At 36.9% G+C, this 7,520-nt stretch overlaps 1 pseudogene; it reads right to left on the minus strand.

Moving 5' to 3' along the window:
- Window positions 1-442: 442 nt before the first annotated feature.
- On the minus strand, window positions 443-6,730 carry LOC148208173 (uncharacterized; annotated as a pseudogene).
- Between the last annotated feature and the right edge of the window lie 790 nt (window positions 6,731-7,520).

The following is a 7,520-nucleotide window of genomic DNA, read 5'->3' on the forward strand; positions in this document are numbered from 1 at the left end:
ATCGAAGAAAAATCGAGCAAAAATGGAGGGAGAGCAGCGAAGGAGCGCTGTGGCGCTTAGGGTTCGAAACATGTTGGAAACTGTCGGACGAAATCTGGGTTTAAAAACCTAGAAATCGCGAAAGTGCCATGGCACTATAAGTTAGTGCCATGGCGCTCTACTCTTGGGAAACTCTGTTGGGCCAAGCGCTACAGAGCGTTGTAGCGCCCTTGCATGCGCCACGGTGCTTCCACGCGTCCAGCATGTGCGAATTTTTTCTTTTTTTTTTTCCTACACAAAGAAAGAAGCAAAAAGAAAAATAAAATAAGTTAGTAAGAACCCAACAATAGAAAAAAAATAATAAACAAAATTAACAAAATTAAACTCAAAGGAAAGAAATATATGAGTTGCCTCCCAAAAAGCGCTTTATTTAACGTCTGTAGCTAGACGGGGTAACTGTCGATCAATTTGGCTCCTCCAAAAGAATTTTATCAAATCTTCTCTCTTCCCTGCAAAAGTAATGTTTGAGGCGTTGCCCATTGACTTTGAAAGATCTTCCATCTTGTAGTTCAATGGCGCCATGTGATAAGCGCCAAGGTTGCTCGTGTTTACAAAGCTAGAGGTCCTTCTAGGATCCTTGCAAACATTCACAAAAACGACTAACTTACCGAATGATTCCAACCAAGAGTACGGTTAGAAGATGAATCACTCTTAGATCGGACTTAGAATCTACGATGGTCACTCCTAGATCCTAAGACGACTCACTCCAGAATTAGCTTGATCGAGACTAATCCAATGAATCGGTTTAACATCAAACCTAAAGCAAGATTTGAAAGAAGCAACATCAAAAGTGTTAAGGAACAAAAGTTCTTGAATTTCAATATGTTTTAATCTTAAGTTATCCATAACAAGAGCATTACAAGCCTTTAAATAGGCCAAATGGTCGTTCAACATAAGAACACCAAAAGTTTTTCAAAATACTACTTAATGCAAATTGTAGAAAATAAGACATGCAAATTAAAACTTGATAGCACATCATTCTAGACACTTAAATGCGGATCAGAAAACGTAGTCATGCTTCAAATGGTCTTATCTATGTGCTGTAGGAGGCGCTTCACATTTGGATATGGTTTGACAACTTTTGACTTCACAAACTCCAAAGAGGTGCAATCTGCAAAGGCACCTGTTCACGAATCTGCACACTTTTTTCGTCCTCCGTGTCATCTCTCAAAATAGACAACTTTTCTCGTGCCATCTTTGCTCCATTCTCTTCTTGACTCATTGAAGTAACATTATGAATAAATTCGGGCTCAAAACTCTTTGTTGGTTCTTGTGCATTAACAAGCTTCTGAAGGTGCAGTGTGAAAGCCTCTTGAATCTTCCTTGCCTTTCTTGTAATAATTGCTCCTTTGATATATGTAATTGGTCACAAATGGATTCGTATCATCCCCCCTTTCTTTAAAAGGATTTGTCCTCAAATCAAGGTTTTCATTTCCTTCATCAAAACGAATCAAGTTAGTCCAATGATAAACCTTAACAACTTGTTCCTTACCTTGTGAGTTGTATATTGGAGCTTGAAGATTTATGATTTTCTTCGTTGGACATGTCACTTCTTTCTTCTTGAAAATTTCTATGGCCCTTTCTTGTTTGCCTTCTTTGAGTTAACACCACTTTTTGACTTCCTTGAAGTGCAATCTTGAAGTCTTCATGTAATATCATCCTTCTTAGTCTTCTTATGTTTGGACTTGGACAAATTCTTCGTTCCTTCCAAAAGTGCTTCCAAACCCAATCACTTGGTTTGTTGAAATTGTGCTCGGATTTATTTTTCCTCCACTTGGTACTTTGCATTTGCATTCTCCAACATAACATTCTGCTTTCTCGACCATGGAATTCTTTATACAAATTCTTGGATAAGTAGTTTTCCACAATGCCTTTCACCTTAGGTTTCTTATGTCCATGGTTACCTACACAATAAGGAAGCAAGTTAGTATCTTTAAAATCAAGATATATTTTATACTTACCTTGTAAGACAATCTCAAGATCATGAGAAGATGATAGGATAACTCTTCTTGGCTCCTTTATAGCTTCCTTTGTTTCTTGTATTCGATCATGCTTGAATTGAAAAGTTGGAACTTCCTGCAAAAATCTTAGAAAAGTAGAAAGACTAGGATAAAATATGTGAGCTTGATAGTAAGGGTCCTTATGCAACAATGCTATAAGATTTGACTTATATTGACAAATGGATTGGATCTTGCTATTTTCCTCTTCTTTCTCCTTTGAATTCCTTTCTCTTAACTCTTCTCTTTCTCTCTTTTCTTTGAACTCACTTTTATCAAAATCAGAATCTTTGCGATCTTGTTCAATAAATTCATCAACATGTGCTTTAGAATCTTCCTCAAATTTTGCATCATATTTCTCACAAGCATCATTTGAATCAACAACACCATTTCTTATCACCATGACTTCTTTATTGACACATTCTTTGCTCATGTGTCCAAACCCTTTGCACTTCCAACATGTAAGAGAATTAGTCTTCTCCCTTACCTCCTTTGGAACTTCATTGTTTTTGGCATTGGAGCTCTCGGCCTTCACTCTTTTGACAGCACCAAACTTCCCTTTTTGTTGCATGAATTCATTCCATTTGGAATGCTCCTCTTCTTTCCTCAATTGATCTTCAATTTTGATAGCATGGTGATACATATCTTCCAAGTAAGGTGGTGGATTTCTATCAATATGATGAACAATTTCCAGATTCAAACCTCGAAGGAATCTAGACATGGTTTCTTCCTCTTCTTCTCGAATGTGTGCTTTTTCCATTAAAATCACCATCTCTTGATAATACTCATCAACACTTTTTGTTCCCTGCCTCAAAGCTTGCAGTTTAGTTTTCAAATCATTTTTATAATGTTTGGGAGCATACCTCATTCTCATGGCTTCTTTGAGTTTTTCCCAAGTTTCTATTTGATCCTCATCTTTCCTTCTTTTCTCGGATTTGAGATGTTGATACCATTCATTAGCATGATTAATGAATTCGGCAATGACAAGTCTCATCTTCTTATTTTCACTATATGTAGAGCAATGAAATACACGTTCTATCTTCCTTTCCCATCGCAAGTAAGCATCGGGGTCCGCCGTTCCACTAAATGGTGGAATTTTGAGTTTAGCTCCACCATCTCTCTTTTCATTTACTCTTTCCCATCTCCTCGGTTGCATAATGTTGGCAAAGTTATTCCTTCCTCTACTCCCAACTTGTTCTTTTTGTACATCGAAGTCAAAAATACCTTCATCTTCCTGTAAGACTCGTTCTTCTCTTCGTTGTTGCACCCTTCTTTCCTGCCTATCTTCCCTCATCATTTCCACCATACCTTGAATTGATTGAAGAATGGCCATAGTAGGATCTTGCGGTACTCCCTGTGACATTTTGTTAGAAAAATAAAATAACAAAATAAGGACCTTTCCACTCCTCTCACTAGGATTTCACTCAAGGACACTCGTGTTTATCACTCGAGGGTAGGCTTTTGGTACTAGGTCAAAGATGTAAGGGTTGGCTTAAATTTTGGTGCAATCTTGCTTAAAGCTTGATATAACTAATTCAATGATCAACTCTCACAAACTAAGACTACAGCAACTCAATCTTAGGATAAAAAACTTGATAATTTAAACAAAACACAACATAATGAAAAGAACTTTTCATGTGCCTCGGATCTTCGAATGCTTTTTTTCTTGTGCTACTGTTTTCTTTCTTTTGCTACTGATTTTTGTTTCTTTTGCTTCTGTTTTTTTTTCTCTTTTGCTTCTATTTTTTTTTCTTTGCTAATAATCCGAGAGCAAAAATACAAGAATTTCAAGGCAAGTTGTAGTATGTCTTGTTACACTTTGTAAGAACTACTTTCGAAAAAAGAAAAAATGACAGAATATAAAATTAGACAAAGTAAAGATATTTCACCTCTAGAGCCGACCAAAGGATGTCGACCAATGCTCTGATACCAAATGATAAGCGCCAAGGTTGCTCGTGTTTACAAAGCTAGAGGTCCTTCTAGGATCCTTGCAAACATTCACAAAAACGACTAACTTACCGAATGATTCCAACCAAGAGTACGGTTAGAAGATGAATCACTCTTAGATCGGACTTAGAATCTACGATGGTCACTCCTAGATCCTAAGACGACTCACTCCAGAATTAGCTTGATCGAGACTAATCCAATGAATCGGTTTAACATCAAACCTAAAGCAAGATTTGAAAGAAGCAACACCAAAAGTGTTAAGGAACAAAAGTTCTTGAATTTCAATATGTTTTAATCTTAAGTTATCCATAACAAGAGCATTACAAGCCTTTAAATAGGCCAAATGGTCGTTCAACATAAGAACACCAAAAGTTTTTCAAAATATATAATGCAAATTGTAGAAAATAAGACATGCAAATTAAAACTTGATTGCACATCATTCTAGACACTTAAATGCGGATCAGAAAACGTAGTCATGCTTCAAATGGTCTTATCTATGTGCTGTAGGAGGCGCTTCACATTTGGATATGGTTTGACAACTTTTGACTTCACAAACTCCAAAGAGGTGCAATCTGCAAAGGCACCTGTTCACGAATCTGCACACTTTTTTTGTCCTCCGTGCCATCTCTCAAAATAGACAACTTTTCCCGTGCCATCTTTGCTCCATTCTCTTCTTGACTCATTGAAGTAACATTATGAATAAATTCGGGCTCAAAACTATTTGTTGGTTCTTGTGCATTAACAAGCTTCTGAAGGTGCAGTGTGAAAGCCTCTTGAATCTTCCTTGCCTTTCTTGTAATAATTGCTCCTTTGATATATGTAATTGGTCACAAATGGATTCGTATCACCATGTGGAAAAACAGACTTTATGGTAAAAGGACCTGACCATCGAGATTTTAGTTTGCTAGGAAATAAACGTAATCGAGAATTAAATAAAAGAACCGGTTGCCCGAGCTCAAAAGATCGATGTCGAATCATCTTATCATGCCACTTTGTTGTTCTTTCTTTGTAAAGCTTGGCATTTTCATAAGCCTGACAACGAAATTCTTCCATCTCATTATGTTGCGAAAGGCGTTGCTCCCCAGCTTTTTGAAGATCAAAATTTAATTTCTTGATGGCCCAATAAGCTTTGTGTTCCAATTCAACCGGAAGGTAACAAGCTTTCCCAAACACCAATCTATATGGCGACATACTAATCGGAGTTTTGAAAGCTGTTCTGTAGGCCCATAGTGCATCTTCCAACTTCAAAGCTCAATCCTTTCGGTTTGTTTTGACTGTTTTCTCTAAGTTCTACTTGATTTCCCTGTTAGACGTTTCAGCTTGACCATTAGTTTGAGGGTGATAAGCTAAAGAAATTTTATGTTTAACTTCATACCTGGTGAGCATCAAATTAAACAATTTATTACAGAAATGCGAGCCTTCATCACTAATAAAAGCGCGTGGAGTGTCAAATCTAGTAAACATATTCTTATGCACAAATTGTAACACTACACGTTCATCATTCTTTTTCGTGGCTACGGCTTCAACCCATTTAGAAACATATTCAATAGCCAATAAAATATAAAGATACCCATGAAATCAATACCCCAAACATCAAATAATTCTACCTCTAAAATAGCAGTTAAGGGCATTTCGTGACATCGAGAAATATTACCTGTTCTTTGGCACCTGTCACAAGTCTTTGCAAAAGTATAACAATCCTTAAAGATGGTGGGCCAATAAAAACCAGATTACAATACCTTAGCAGCAGTACGAGTAGGTCCAAAATGACCGCCATAAGGTGAGGAGTGACATTCATGCAAAATATTGTTGATTTCCTCAGTTGGTACACACCTTCGAATGATTTGGTCAGAACAAATTTTGAAAAGTAGAGTTCGTCCCACAGGTAATGTTTTACATCATGCAAGAATTTTTTTTCTTTGATGAGAGTTGAGATCTGATTGTAATACTCCTCCTGCAAGAAAATTAACAAAGTCAGCAAACCAAGGAATACTAGATTCTACCTGATACAATTTTTCATCAGGAAAATCTTATGTGATGGGGAATGTTTTGGGATTGTCCTGTTCAATCCTCGACAGGTGATCAGCTACCACATTTTCACAACCTCTCCTATCCTTAATCTCAAAATCAAGCTCCTGCAAAAGAAGAATCCATAGAACCAGGCGAGGTTTTGCATCCTTCTTATTAAATAAATATCGAAGAGCTGCATGGTCAGTTGCACAGTCACTTGAGTGCCTAACAAATATGGCCTAAATTTATCAAAAGCAAAAAACTATAGCAAGCATCTCCTTTTTTGTGGTAGTGTAATTTTGTTGTGCATTGTCAAGAGTCCTGCTTGCATAATAAATTGCTCTGAAAAATTTATCTCGTCTCTAGCCTAAAACTGCTCTTACTGCAAAGTCACTAGCATCACACATAATCTCAAAAGGTTGACTCCAATCAGGAACTACAATAATAGGTGCAGAAGTCAGTTTCTCTTTTAACATATTAAATGCTAGCAAAAAATCACCAGTAAAGAGAAAAAGAGCATCTTTTTCAAGAAGATTACATAAAGGTTTTACAACTTTTGAAAAATCTTTAATAAAGCGCCTGTAAAATCCTGCATGTCCTAAAAAACTCCTAACTCCTTTTACATTCATCGGGGGATGAAGTTGTTCAATCACTGAGATTTTAGCCCGGTCAACTTCCAATCCTTTTTCAAAAACCTTATGCCCAAAACTATCCCTTCTGTGACCATAAAATGACATTTTTCCCAATTCAGAACAAGGTTAGTTTCTTGACAACGGTGCAAAACACGAGAAAGATTATGGAGGCAAGTGTCAAATGAAGAACCAAAAACAGAAAAATCATCCATAAAACCTCCATGATGTCCTCAATCATATCAGCAAAAATAGCCATCATGCATCGCTAAAATGTAGCAAGGGCGTTACACAACCTAAATGGCATTCGCCTAAAGGCAAAGGTACCATAAGGACGTTTGAATGTCGTCTTCTCTTGGTCCTCAGGAGCAATTACGATCTGATTATAACCTGAATAACCATCAAGAAAACAATAGTAAGGATAACCTGCTAATCTATCAAGCGATGATCAATAAAAGGGAGAGGGAAGTGATATTTTCTGGTTGCCTTATTTAATTTTCTGTAGTCAATGCATACTCGCCACCCAGTTACCGTCCTTGTAGAGATGAATTCATTTTTGTCATTTTTTATTACCGTCATCCCTCCTTTCTTCGACACAACCTACACAAGACTCACCCAAGAACTATTAGATATAGCATAAATAATCCCTGCCTTAAGCAGTTTTAGAACTTCGGCTTTTACCACATCCTTCATAGCTGGGTTTAGTCTCCTCTGATGCTCAACTGATGGTTGAAAAGTATCCTCCATTAAAATTTTATGCATAACTATCGAAGGACTAATACCCTTTATATCAGAAATAGACCATCCTAAAGCAGATTTATGAGTGTGCAAAATTCTCAACAATTTTTCCTCTTCTACTTGGCTCAAAGAAGCAGATATAATAACATGAAGGCTCACT

The sequence above is a fragment of the Momordica charantia genome (genome assembly GCF_013281855.1).
Source record: "Momordica charantia cultivar OHB3-1 chromosome 11 unlocalized genomic scaffold, Mcharantia_2.0 BLBB01000011.1, whole genome shotgun sequence".
Taxonomy (NCBI): Eukaryota; Viridiplantae; Streptophyta; class Magnoliopsida; order Cucurbitales; family Cucurbitaceae; genus Momordica; species Momordica charantia.